Source organism: Cupressus sempervirens, chromosome 9 (assembly GCF_028749045.1).
Source record: "Cupressus sempervirens isolate cs-2001-9-10 chromosome 9, ASM2874904v1, whole genome shotgun sequence".
Classification (NCBI taxonomy): Eukaryota; Viridiplantae; Streptophyta; class Pinopsida; order Cupressales; family Cupressaceae; genus Cupressus; species Cupressus sempervirens.
In genome coordinates this window covers 278,713,603-278,728,937 of record NC_143126.1, presented here as the reverse complement: position 1 = coordinate 278,728,937, position 15,335 = coordinate 278,713,603, and the positions used below count along the sequence as shown (strand labels likewise).

At 34.1% G+C, this 15,335-nt stretch overlaps 1 pseudogene; it reads left to right on the top strand.

Annotated features, from left to right (window-relative positions):
- LOC149538523 (3-hydroxy-3-methylglutaryl-coenzyme A reductase 1-like) overlaps nucleotides 1–6,784 on the top strand; it is a 29,429-nt pseudogene extending 22,645 nt beyond the window's left edge.
- The last annotated feature ends 8,551 nt before the right edge of the window (nucleotides 6,785–15,335 follow it).

Sequence of the window (15,335 nt, the reverse complement as noted above, 5' to 3'; positions counted from 1 at the left end):
AAATGTGAGAACAAAATATGGACTTCTTATTTGCATCACAAATGCAGAATTACAGAATTCACAAGTACAATATACTAAGCCACATGGGTGCCTTTATTACAATAATATGTAAGACAAGCTGCAAACTATCACCTAGAGCTATCCTAGACAATGTTTGAGCCTTTCTTAAATAGGTAAATTTATGCCACCAGAAAAGGTTCTAGATGCTCAAACTTAATAGCTAGGGTTGATAGACCCTAAAAATACATATAGAGTTAGCCAAATACATTTTTGACATTTATTTTAGGAATTTCAGATAGCCCAACTTTGAAAGGCCTTTACTCTCAAACTGTTGCTTTGATTAGCTATTATAACCACTTTTCAGAAATGTTAGCTAATGATCTATAGGCTTGAAATGGTGCAAGTTCCCTTCCTTTGAGTTTTTGGACCTCATTCAGGTACTCTAAGACCTCCAATGATGAGCTTGAAGATTTTTTTGCGAATGTTTCCACCAAAAATCTACAATAACTTCTCTAATACTTAAGCTGGAGCAATTAGATTTTTATGGTAGGCTTATAACTCTAAAATAAACTTTCATGTGGAAAATGAGAACATTCCAAGCTTGTATGACAAACTTACTAAAAATAGCAAGTTTCCATAAATAGTAACCACCCTGTCTACTAGTCCCTATTAAAATAGAAAAAGACTGAAATGAAAATATTTTTGGGTGATGCAAGATTTCTCTTACACCTAGGATACTCCTACATTAGATTTTATCTATGCTCAGGTAGTAATACTGAGAGTTCCATGGATTAGGCCTATGCAATATGAAGATAATGTTGATGAAGTTACAACAACAATGATTGCATTATTATCTAAAGAGGTTGACATAAATGCCAAGCCATTTGGTACTTATGAAACTACCAAGATCAAGATGTTTTCACAATTGAGGACATTCCTGATTCATCTCCACAGAATCAAAATGTATTAACTAAGGAAGATATGAAAAATTCTACATCAGATACATCTCTACCAAGCATCAATCCAATGTTGCTACAAGTACAAGACTATCCAAGGATTGAGAGTGCAAAAACTAATGATTTTAAAGTCACATCAGTTACAATGGTTTCTGACATGAGTGTTGAGTACCAGGGAAAGAGAATAATTGTGTTTCCATAATTTACCCATGTCACAGATGTCAAACCAAATGAGGAAGAGGCAAAAGAGGAGAAAAGGAAGGTTGATAAAGAGAAACCAAAAGAACAAGAGGCTATTGAATCTCTTATATAATTTTCAAGTGCCATGTCAATAGAGACATTATCTGTTACACCTGTACAATAGGTTAAATCAAATCAATAGGAGAAGACATCTAGATTAAATGAAAAGGTAAAATAACTATAGCTATCACTACTTAGTGATAGCACCCCTTGATCATAGATGATGGCACATAAAGATGAAATACCAAATGAGACAGTGAGCTTATATGAAGCCATCACATTGCCTATGTATGACTTGAACAACATGACATTGGAATAGATGCAAGAATTACAAACCTTGGTAAGTTGCGAGACAAAGAAAGAACAATTAAGAAGAAAAAACACAAAAAAAAAAAAAGTTTTTGCACAATATAAATGACATTTGTGTTGATGAATTTAAGATCTATGATAGTAATGAGCAACATCAAATTTTGGATCAGCTAGTGTATATAGTTGATAAGGTTCAGATAGGAGATAAATAGACCAATAATAGATTGATGAGATGGTTTGAGAAGAAGTTTGAGCACAAAGTTTTGTAGAAAGTCTCACCAAAACTTACATTAGGGAGGTTGAAGTTTCTAACCTTACCACTTAGCTAGAAGGAATTTTTAAAGTCATTCATTCTTTGTATATGAAACTTTGCGATGTTGAGTTCTTCACATTGGAGGATCAATGTTCTATTGATTTGATATAGGCATATATGAAGGCATGCACAATTTCATTAAGCAAGAACGCAAGTTCAAGCTCACCTTAATATAATAAGTTGGCATTTTATTAATAGAGATTAGTTGTGTTAATGGTTAGAGATAGTGGGATAAGGAATAAATTGATTTCTATTCAATTCATGTTACTACTCCATTTGGAGATAATTCAAAGGGCGTTATTTGTGGCTCAGAATCTAACAAGGAAACATCCACATATTTCAATAGTAGAGAGCTTGATTGATCTATCTACTCAACTAGAGATTCACATTCAAGTCATGGAATCAACAAGAGAAAGAGGGAATAAAGGACTTGAAGAAATTTTGGCCAATCATCAAACATTTTTGGATAAATACAACCTAACCCTTGTAAACACTAATCCATAAGTGAAAAAAATAAGGGGGAAATATTTTCATGACATACATTAAAGGGGGAAAGATTCTAACAAAGGGGAAGATGACACAAAGGGGGAGACATAAATCATTGATGAAGGTACACTCTGATACCACTGACGAAGGGCCACACCACCCTTCCCAACTCACAACCAAGAATGAAACAATATGAAGACAAAGAGAGATAAAATGCTTCCCAAGAAATTTTATTAAACTTGAAAACCCTTAGCAATTACAATAACCTTTCTACAAGATCTCTCAAGATCCAATCCAAACGTAAGCTAGTCCAGATCCACACTCTAGTAGAAACCTTCGAGATCTCAACTTGTTCTTGCAAGCCACCAAGTAACCTCCTTGTTTCTAAACCGTAGTCATGAGTTCTTCTCAAACTCTATCCAAGATCCAAGTGTAAACTTCCTCACATTCGGCGCTCTGTCTACACACTCACAACTCCATCACAGTCCTTCTGTAAACTACCTCATAGTCGGCGCTCTATCCACAGACTCAGGAAAACTTACTTTTCACTTCCTCCTCTTTCATACCTTGAAGCCTTCACACCTTCCATCTTTCCTTCCAACACTTTACCTTCCACAGCTTCTACTTCTCGAGCTTCTCCTTCTCTAGCTTGTCCTTCTTGAGCTTGATTAGAAATGCTCATATGCCTTGCTTAAATAGGCACTTACCACCCAATGCATGACTTATCCACAACCTTCTAGAATTTCTCCTACACAATATCCACAACCTTCTACAACATCCACAACCTTCTACAATATACACAACTTTCTACAATATCCATAACTTTCTGGAATTCTACCCACACACCTCAATAAATGGAATGACAACTATTTATTTTTTATTTTTTCTATTATGCCACCTATGCACCTCAAAAATAGAAATCCCCTTTTCCTTTATTTTCTCCTTTTTCCCCTTTTTTATTTTTTTATTATTTCTCCTCTAATTTTCATCACTTTCTCTCTCCTCCATAACTTTTTTAAAATTTATTTTTATTTTATAATTTTACTTTCAACATGCCCCCCCCCCCCCCCCCCTTTATTTTGGATGCAAGATGCTCCTGCATCAGACTCCCCAGGTAGCTAGAAAAGTGTGTCCCACACTTTGACGCCAAAAGAAAGGTCTACAACCATCTTCATCTTCACCAAAGGTTTCCACCTCAATAAGGACAAGAAAACCACCATGCAAATCTTCCACATCTGCATCACACCATCAAACACCAGAATCTCAACCATCCAATCAACATGCTCACTCCCAAGAACAAACTAAACATAATGCTTTAATAGAAAACTCTCATCCACATCAGCAACTAGTGAATTCACACCCATAGCAACAAACTCCGCATCAGCAACAACAAAGTCCAAATCAGTAGCCACATGTAGATCTCCATCAACACATGCCAAACTCTCAACACCAGCAACCTCATTGCTCACAACAAGATGCTCTACAATACATAACTCACCTCCAACAACTGGATCATCCATGACCAAGTGCTCTGCAGTCTCCATGTCAGACTCAACCAATTGATCATGAAAACCAACCTGTGTCACAAGGTTAGGAATATATTTAGTGACATCCTCCAGCTGCTCTACATGTTTTGTATCGGACTTCACAAACTGATCAACAAAACCAACTTCTTCCACCTCAACCTTGTGATGCCATCTTCTCTCATGAACCTCCTTAACTTGATCAACCAATCTATCATCCAACCAAGAAAACATCTTAGAAAAATTCCTCTCCACTATATCATGGAGTTTTGCAATTATCTTAGGGTCCAATCCTTTTGGAGCCATCTCCCAAGATCTTTGTAAACCCTTTGCAACAAATCCTTCCCATGCTCCTTGTGACAACCTTGAATTGTTTGCAAGTCAGATCGCAACCTGCCACCTCACATGAATAATCAGGAACCACATCACAAGTCTAGGACAACGGATCTGTAATCCAAAAGCTCTCTACAATCATGCCTCAACAAGTTCAGTCTTCCAACTCTACATCCATTGATCAATCTACATGTCCTCCCAAGGTCCTAGTACAAACTACCTCACACTTCGGCGATCTACTTGTACACTCAAGAATTCCTTCTCTGATACCACTTGATGAAGGTATGCTCTGATACCACTGACAAAGGGCCACACCACCCTTACCAACTCACAACCAAGAATGCAACAATATGAAGACAAAGAGAGATAAAATGCTTCCTGAGAAATTTTGTTAAACTTGAAAACCCTTAGCAATTACAATAACCTTTCTGCAAGATCTCTCAAGATCCAATCCAAACCTAAGCTAGTCCAGATCCACACTCTAGTAGAAACCTTCGAGATCTCAACTTGTTCTCACAAGCCACCAAGTAATCTCCTTGTTTCTAAACCGTAGTCACTAGCTCTTCTCAAACTCTATCCAAGATCCAAGTGTAAACTGCCTCATATTTGGTGCTCTGCCTACACACTCACAACTCCATCACAATCCTATTGTAAAGTGCCTCACAGTCGGCACTCTGTCCACAGACTCAAGAAAACTCACTTTTCACTTCCTCCTTCTCTTTCAAAACTCACTTTTCACTTCCTCCTTCTCTTTCACACCTTGAAGCCTTCACACCATCCAGCTTTCCTTCCAACGCTTTACCTTCCACAACTTCTAGTTCTTGAGCTTGATTAGAAATGCTCATATGCCTTGCTTAAATAGGCACTTACCACCTAATGCATGACTTATCCACAACCTTCTAGAATTCCTCCTACACAATATCCACAACCTTCTACAACATCCACAACCTTCTACAATATCCACAAATTTCTACAATATCCATAACTTTCTAGAATTCTACCCACACACCTTGAAAAATGGAATGATAGCTATTTATTTTTTATTTTTTCTATCATGCCACCTATGCACCTCGAAAATAGAAATCCCCTTTTCCTTTCTTTTCTCCTTTTTCCCCTTTTTTATTTTATTATTATTTTTCCTCTAATTTTCGTCACTTTCTCTCTCCTCCACAATTTTTTAAAGTTTTTTTTTTTTTTTAAATTTAAAATTTAAAATTTTACTTTCAATGTGCCTCCCCTTTATTTTGGATGCAAGATGCTCCTACATCAATCAGAGACAAACATGTATATACTATATAATAGAGATAAAATTTTTAAGACCAAGTTACAATCTCAGGAGGAGCATTATTTTTGAATGGATATCTAAGTCATGCCAAAGTATTTTTACCACCAACGTCAAAGGGGAAGGTTGTTGATCTCTAAGCCCAAGTTGACTATTATAGTCTAACACTTAGTCATTTCCAAAGCAACATTGGATCATCATCACTATAACTGAGCCATCAAGAGAAAGTCAAGATATAAAGGACTCATTTATATTTTATCATACATCAAGCAAGTCAAAGGTTGTTGAGCACCCTAATAGAGACCAAGTCAACATACATGTTGAGTAAAACAAAAGAGACCAAGCATATGTAAAGTCAGTTAATGATGAGTGAATCAGTATAGATTGAGTGTATAGAAGCCAAGTGACATCATGAATTTTAGTTATGACTGAGCATCATAACATTTTAGTGCCAAGTAAACCTGTAAATACAACAATTGTGAAGCAATACAATGCAAAATAGGACCTATCTCTAATAGTGGTATGTTTGGCCATGCAAGACTACAATTTGACTGCAGATCTAAAAAGTAGATGAAAAAATATACACTTTAAAAAAAAATAGAACCTAAAAAGGAGTCCAAATAAGCCCATACGATGCGTTTGAAGTTGCAAAATGTAGGATTAAATAGGTATAGTCACCAAAAAATGCTTATTTTGACAAATTCGTGCACCAAAACCAAAAAATAGCTGCACCACTGAAAGTTTCAAGAAATTTTAGCCAAAATCAAAAAAATTGCACCTGATTTGGATTCCAGATGTCCAACTTATGGCCTCTCAAAGTTGGGCTACCAAATCAAAACTACATCTAAATAAAGGTTTGAAGAGGAAAATACTGTGTTAAATTTGATAATCAAATGGTCATCACAGCAGTTCAAAAAAGCCCTAGAATGACGATTAGACAATTGTCAAATTTAGGCTCGTACTTTGCTGGCATCAATAAAAATGTAGGCCCCTGCTAACATGGTGATGATGTCACTCTATATGACTACTGGCATCAGCATGTACGGATTCGTATAGAATTGTATAGAAAAAATTTATGTGTATGTGCCACATGTGTACGGCCTAATGACTAGACTACTCCACTGGCGATGATGTGTCTTCTCCATATGATGATTGGATGCCATGTGTATGAATTTTATTTGGCCGCATGGCGGCTTTGTCTTTTGATGGGGCTATGATTAGATGTCATGTGGCAATTTTTTGGCAGGTGACATGGGTAGGTGGATCCCTGTTGGTGATCGCATTAGGTGCAGGCATGGAAAAGGTTTCTATCGTACCACATGGCAGACTATATGGATCTTAGCACAAAGTTGGAGGTCGAAAATTTTTTGGTGGCTAGTGGAAAAGTGAGCAGCTCGTCGAAGTCCAAGTCCCAGTGATTGGGATTTAAAACCTAGCAATTAAAATCCCATGTCGATGGGATGTTCAACTTATGGGATATTTAAAATGACTACTCTGTGAACTATAAAAAAAAGTGGTGGTTGGAATATTGAAGCCACCAAGGGTTGAGTATTGCATGCTATGGAGTGGAAATTTGTGAACTACCAGGTTTATTGTGTGATGGTGCTATGCTGAAAAATGATGCCAATTGATGGTAGAATATTCCCTGTGAAATATTTCGCACAGGTAAATTGTAGAAAAATTGCAAAATCATAGATCCAAAAATTAAATTTAACAAATCAAATAAAGACCATACCCAACTTTGCAAATCGGGCCTTCAGGTTCTGATTTGCAAAAAAAATTTTGCCTCATGGTTGACTATGGCCTAAAGTAGGCATATTTATAGTTTATCTTCATCAAATCATTGCTCTGGATCTGAATCGGGTCCCTTAGAGAGATGAAGCAATGAGGTCTCCAATGGCTATGTGATGAGTGTCTCCCTCATCTATGATACCATATAAGAATCTACCTTAGGGCATAATTCACCCAAGACCAAGGAGCTCAAAAAACAAGCACAAATTAGACCAGAGTATGATTAGAATAACTATATAGTATTCAATACCATGTGCAAGTACACTAGGAGTGCCTGAATATAAAGACCTCTAAGATGCATCTAGAATGCCTCGAAATCAGCATCATGATAAGTCATACAACTAGGCACATGTCCACCAGATATGGATTATCCTCCATTAAGCACGGAAGTAAGTGTGATGATGAGAGGATAAGTCTACAATGGTGTGACACTCAAATTAGTGTTATAGACAACATGTGCTAAATTAGGAGTGCGAATAACTATGTTGTCTACATGACAACTCAATGAATGATGCAAACTCTAGTGTTGTAGACACCATGTGCATAATTAGAGTTGCATACTTTTGTGTTGTCAACATGACAACTCAAAAAGGCGCGCAAACTCCTAAGTTTCTTATAAAAATAAATAATAAAATAATGCACTAACCTAAGTAAACTTTAGTAAAGTGTAAAGAGTAAATACCTATTTACACCAACAAAACCAATTTTGACATATGACTTTGTAATTACACAAACACTTATGTAAATCATTTTAGCCAATTTCTACACAATATTTAAAGATTTTACAGATAATTAAGGAGAAGATTATACATTTTACTAGAAGGCATTAATCCCAAGACAAAATAGATTAAGAAATCAAAAAACCAAAAGAGTAAAACAACAAAAGGATGAAATATGGATCATTGATTAAGATGTAGAACTTTTTATGATTTTCTATTTAAGAAGGGTTCTAACCCTAAAATCATTATGGATTGTAATGTATGGTGAATGGTGAAGTAAAGGAGTGAACAAGCTAAGTACAAAGAAAGGAAGGTTAAGTCTAAAGGGAGATTAGATAGAGTAACTAGAGTAGCGAAGTACAAAACAAAACATATCAAATAAGGAGACTAGTTTGAGATATTGAGGATAGGAGATCCATAAAAAACTTTTAGAGAAAACTAAAGGATCAAGTACTAAATCAGTTTTGACAGATTGCGTAATGGAAAATTTCTTAATAGAGTGGTTTTGACAAACAAATTGTAGCCCTAATAGGCAAACTTTTTTGTTGCAATAGTAAAGATTTTTGGGTTTCATCTGGACCCCAGTTTTACCTTCATCTTGATGTGTTTCTCGGCTACCAAAATCATTGTGTTATGATTTTTAATTTTTATGGATGTTATGCTTAGATAAATTTCATTTCAGCATTAAAAGTTTATATTTATATGGTATGAGATCTAAGATATGAGATAGATTAGGTGTGAATAAACTTTAATTTTTTTAACAATGAAAAGTTTTATAGATCCTGATTCACCCCTTCGCCCCCTAGTATCTTGTTTCCCATTAAGACTTCCAACAAAAACTATTTTAGATCAAATAGAATTGTAATCTAAACTAGAATTATATTTTCCATTGCTTAATTTGATTCAATTATTTTACTATATTTATCTATATTATTCCCCCATAAATCAAATGTTGTATTTTAAAATTTTGAAAGGATGAAGAGAACAAGACCTAACTTGAGTTTAAGACAACATATTTACTTGCTTAAAACTACCTTAAATAAAACAAAATTCTAATTTAGATTAGAATTACATTTTCTATTGGCTAGTTTGATTTAATTATTTTACTATATTACTCTATACTATTCCCCCATAAATCAAACCTTGTACTATGAAATTTTGAAAGGATGAAAAGAACAAAGACCTAATTTGAGCTGAAGTTAGATATAGGATCTGAATATATCATACAAATGATCTACATTAACATGCATGTAAATCTTATCAATAATCCTTTACTCTTATTTGCAAATTTCTCATGCTTTAATATTGTTCTCAATCTCATGTTCTCTTTGCAAGAAATGTATGTTACAAATAATCAAGAAATTAAATGGAGTTCATTTAGCATCGTGCTTGTGGTTACATGTTAAGCATGCTTGACTTGAAGTAGTACCGGATCCATGACCACATGGGAAATCTTGGTAGTTCATCTTTGTGAGCATCACCTCAATGCAATGATTGTTAACTATTCAATTCATTCTAATGATGGATGAGATCTAGTGAGTCACTACTCATGAAACATGGGTCAATGAGTTTGGCTCAAAAAATACATAGTACAATCTGAATAACAATATCAAAATTGCGATATTTCTATTAGGATTTAACTATGTAGTTTTAAGTCAAACTCATTGACCCATGTCAAACAATTTGACTTGCTATGGAAAAAATGCCCTACTTATCAATTGATGAACTTAAGCGACTTTCTAGTAAGTGGTTAATAAGAAACAACAATTCTTGAAGGTTTTCCAAGTGTGGTTGCAAGAAAAATGGTTTTGACCTTGGAGGAAACAAAATAGTTAGAAAGAATACCTTTCTAATGCATTTGAACACTAGAGTTTTTTATGGTAGATTGTGAAAAGAAAAAAATACAATAGTGTAACTTTAAATCATCCAAAAAGGTGCTAATTGTATAGAGATTTTCCTTATGCAATAAGACATGTTTTAAGATCATCACTTTTCTACACTTCCTTATGCAATGTTAAACTTCCTTTGACCTTTCCAGTTAAACACCTATTGGCATATCCCTTGCACCTCCTTTGGGTGCAAGTGCTTGTTATTAGTTTTTTTTTCATTTTTCTCCCTTCATGAAGGATATCAATTGGTAAGTTGAGAAACCTTATTTAGTTGCCACTTCGATGGCAGATGGGAATTATGAATGTAATAATGGGTCAGGATTCACCCTTTTAATATATTTCTTTGTTTCCATCGAGAGAGAGAAGCATCATTGGGCATGGTGCTTCAAAACCATGAACTGGCTAAAGTTTCCTTCATTGCTCAGTGTCACAACTTTCTCAAACAAGTCTCCCAACATATTTAAGGTGTCCCCCTCTAGATTGAATGATTTTCTAGAATCTCCATCACCATCTTCCTGACTTGTTGTAGGTTTTCTTTTGAAGCATGTCCATGATCTTGAACTTTGAGTGGTGACTGAGGAAAATGGTCTCCTTTGTTTCATTTCTCCTTAGAAGTGAAGTTTTTTAATGACAGTGCATCCTCATAATTTTAGGGAAGTGATATCATAGCCCTTAGCAGCTTCCTCTTCGCACTTGAATATACTCAACTAGTGCAAAATTTTACAAGTCCCTAGTAAAGTATGCTACTCTAATACCATCTTAGTGGTACAATAACTATGAAGACAACTTGGAGAAAATCTGCAATGAAACTAATAGTAGAAGACTACGATAAATATGTGCTCAGTCTCATCAATTTAGTGCAGAGATATCACCCGATATATATGGTGTCAACTATATTCCACATAGAATGTATCAAAAGTAAAAAAAAATTGTTTGACATCTTTAAAAATATAGTGATTTTTCTCTTTTTTTTAAAAAAAAATTGTTATAAAACATATGTGAAGAACAAATGTTGAAAAATTTAGAAAAAATTGTTGTGTTTTCATTTTTTTGAATTTTGATAAAAAATGCATTTTGTCGAGAGGATAGTCACACATGATATATATTGGTGTGAAAGAATCACATTCTTGATGGATGTGATTACAATGTGGAGTTACAACCCATCAGGTTTGTGACTTTCATATAACCCCACACATGATCGCTAGTTACGACCTTCAGTGATTAATCAATGTTTGACTGATTCAGTGGAATAAATTAGTGGCAATATTAAAAATTATGCAGTTAGTTATATATTAATTATAATATATATGTACACACACACACACACACACACACACACACATTGATACACACTGAGTATGTTGTTTTATCTAACCAAAACTATAATAGCATCAACAACTTTTCCTCCCTTCTCAAACATGGTCTTAAACTCATATTTATTGGTTAGCTAGAACACACATGCCAAAAGAGATGCCTAGATAGCTAGTAAACAATATAAATGGGAATTATAGGTTTCACCAATAATTAGCCAACTTTTGTACCATGTCATGAAAAGTAATTAATGATCTTTCTTATTTTCACAAGCAATTATTCATAAGCCTTCAATACATATATCTAGACATCACATTTTTAATCCACTTATTTTATATTTAAGATGTAAAAGAAAAAATGATGGTAGTGCTTAAAATGCAAAAGCTTCTAATTTATGCTATAAATGTTTTTTCCTCAACATTTTATATCACATTCAATGACCTAACATCATGAAGAGAAATACCAACTAAGATTGAAGTGCTAGCCATTATTTTATTAAAAACACATCAAAAATGTTGGATAGTTGAATCTTCAGTATGCCATGTACATCACTAACTTTTTCTCAATTTTCAAATGTTGTCTTAAAGGTTATCTCTGATTCAAAATTTAGTCTTAGTCAATGGGCCCTTGGTCTACTGGTGAAGTTGAATGGCTCACAAAGGGCCCACCAGGGATCAAGTCTTGCTAAGTGCAAGGTCTGAAGACATTATAAGGGATGAGGCCAAGATCGTACCCTAGGTGAATCTGGCAGTGTTGATGCTCCTTAGTCCTTGGCTCTTAGCCAAAGAGGTTTCAGGCACTCATGGGCCTGTATTAGGTACCTAAAACTTGTTTTTGGATGACCTCCATCAAAAAATAAAATTTAGTCTTAAACTTATCTTTATTGGTTAGTGGGGACATTAATGTAAAAAATGGATGTCTATCTAACTTATAAATCAAATAAATAGACTTTATACTATTCACCAACAAATCAATCAAATCTTGTACCATGTAACCATAAATATTTATTTTATTTTATTTCTTTTTGTAAGGAAGTGTTAGCAATCATTCAATATTGAAGTCTTCTATAGACATTATATTGTTCCTCAAATTATTTTGAGGATTTGAAGTTAGAAGAAATACAATATGATTGTTTTAAATTTTGTGGGGGAGTAATATTTGTAGATGTTTCATACTTTCATTCTAAAATAGTATTGAATGGAACTTTGTAATTCACATATTTATAAACATCTAATTATTTTGTAGTTGCATGCATTTATTTTGATTTGAAGAAAAATCTTGAAAAAAAAAAATGGGGATAAAAGAAAGAAATAGAAATACAATTATTTTATAATTCTTAATATTGAGAGTTTTATATATGTACATCTACCTATAATTTAAAATTATAAGGGATAGAAGGAAAACCATGATGACATTCTTTATCAAAATGAAGGAAAAATTGAATGTTGAAAGAAGACTAGGATGATATTCCCTCAAATTCTCTACCAATACATACCTTGCACCACCTAAAATTGAAATGCTAGGGGAAGAGCAATAACAACCACCCATTCTACAATAGCCATGTACTTGAGACACACCCAACCCCTCAATTATGTATTTGCCCACATGACAATAGCCATTCACTCCACATGCACCCAAACCCTCAATTAATTATTTGAAGGAACCAAAAACTAATAATAATTAGAAGTCGATTAACAAATTTATCATTTACTAATTGGCACCCACTTATACCCTAATAAATAACTGCTAATACACTTTTGAATAAATGTTTGATAATTTTTCAATGAATAATAATACATCTGTACATTAAATTTCAACAATCTTTGAAATGAAGACACTTGAAAATAACCACTCTTTATCCTTCAACACTTAACAAACACAGGCTAAGAAGAATGCTTCTCTAAGGGTCCATTTGGTTCATGGAATTAAATAAATCAAAATTTCTACAAATTTTGATTTAGCCAAATCAAGGTTTTGCAAATCTTGAAAATGTTTTTTGCAATTATAGTAGAATCGTTTTGTTCACTTGGAAGATGAGTCAAAAGATTCCATTTCTATGGTTGGTTCTTCAAATTAGAATTGGAATTAAGATTTTAATTTCGCACTAGGTAGAGGAGCCAACTACAATGACACCAGATAGTTTAATTTAGTCATGCATAGAGCAACTTAGTGCACATAGAAAAGTAAAACAGAAGTGCAAAAGTGTTGAAGGATATCTGAATGCATTCTCTCACCATCCCACGTGACAAAGTTAATAGCCACACCATTCCTACCAAATTGCCCAATAAGACATATACAAAGGAGATAAATTTCTTGTTGTGTTGGCAAGTCATAATTGATAACAAGAGAAACTTGTTGAACATCAATAACTCGAGCCAAAAGGTTAGTTATAATCAACACTCTAGAAGAACCAGATCTAAATTCTCTCATAACAATGTCTCTGGGTTTTTGATCCATATTACCATGTATTGCAGACACTATGTGATCTCAAGCTCTCATTTGTCTATGAGTCATTCCAACTTTGTCCTGGTATTGACGAAAATCATACATTGTGTTATGACATCTAGATTTCTTTGGCAATACTTCAACGAATTCCATCGTTTCTTATTCCTTTGTCTTTCATTTGGGTGCTCAGTGCGACGACTCCTATATAGAACTAAAATACAACAGAGTCAAGTTGAATCCCAAACTCGTCCTCATTTAATCAAGGAAAAGGAAAATCAATTATGAAACATTGATGTTGCTAGTTTGAAAACTCTAAAAGGACATGAAAAATTAATAAAATGCGATATTTTAGTCTCCTCAAAAAAGTGTAACCAAGTTTTGATTTTCAATTCCTGTAGCCAGTGAGAAGTCTAATAACTTGATTTTGAGGTAAAATTAATTTTTTGTAATTTTAATTCCATTTTGAAAGTTTTGGACACAAATATAAAATTTCTAAATTTGGTTTTGGAAAAAGTCAATTTCAATCTAATAGGAAATTGAGAATAGGAATGCAAAATAGTAATAGGAATAGGAATTAAGAATATGGATCTGAAATAGGAATCAAGAATAGAAGTAGGAATAGGAATATGAATAGGAATAGGATTTGTTATTCTACACCTCATTTGGTTCTACTAAGCCTGAGTAATCATGTAATTTGGAGGGGGCAAATGGTGAAAAATTCGTAGCAGATTCTGTCTTCTCCATTCCTTGGAATGCAAATTGATATTTTTTAGTTCTCCTTGGCTTAGCTCATTTTCGACATGACACGTGTCTATAATCTTACTCATGCTTGATCAACATCCTGTGTCATTTTCCACCATATCATATTTTAGATACAAACCTCGCTTTCAAATCACAACTAGCTCACCATAATCTTCCAAATGGAGATGATAGTGAGAAAGTGAGCACTTGGTTTCTTCTACAAGGTATTAATAATACAATAACGGTATCAAAAACAAGCAAGACTTCTTTATCCTTTCTGTGAGAGTGGATGAAGGAAACATGATAGAAAGAATGGCATATCATCCTCTGAAGTATATCAAAGAAAGTGTAGCGTCGAGATTGAGGCTGAAGTTGTGGGAAAAGGAATGACTCGTCCTAATACCAGTCAAAGCCACACAAAATAGATTAACAACAATGCATCCATTTCTAACATCCCAATTGAGCACATTCACTGCATTGCTTGTGAGAAAGCAAACAAATCTAGGCCTTCAAGGACTTGGCTTGGAATACTGCTATGTCAATATCATTAATACAACAACCCAACTGAGCATTTGGGAGTCTCCATGCCAAGGGATCACCACAACGAGCCCTATATTCTTCACTAGTAGATGATGGGTTGCAAATAAATGATAATAACAATGAAGTGTTGAACAATGGAGTCAATAATTATAACTTGCTAAGTTTGCTTAAGAGAGGAGAGAGTTTGAATTGACGAGGTAGATTCAAGCTCCAATAGGCAATAAAGTGTAGCAAACTTCAAAATTGAATAGGCAATGGAGTGCAACAAACTTCAAAATTTTATCAAATAAGAAAAAGTTAAAATCATAATAGGAATAATTATTCTAATAACATGTATTTTTTAGAATGGACACAATAATTTTGAGGCCAAAATGAGAATACAAATTTCAATTCTCAATTATGACTTTACGCACTAAACTTTGAATTAAAAACAAATTATAATTCTCAATTCCAATTT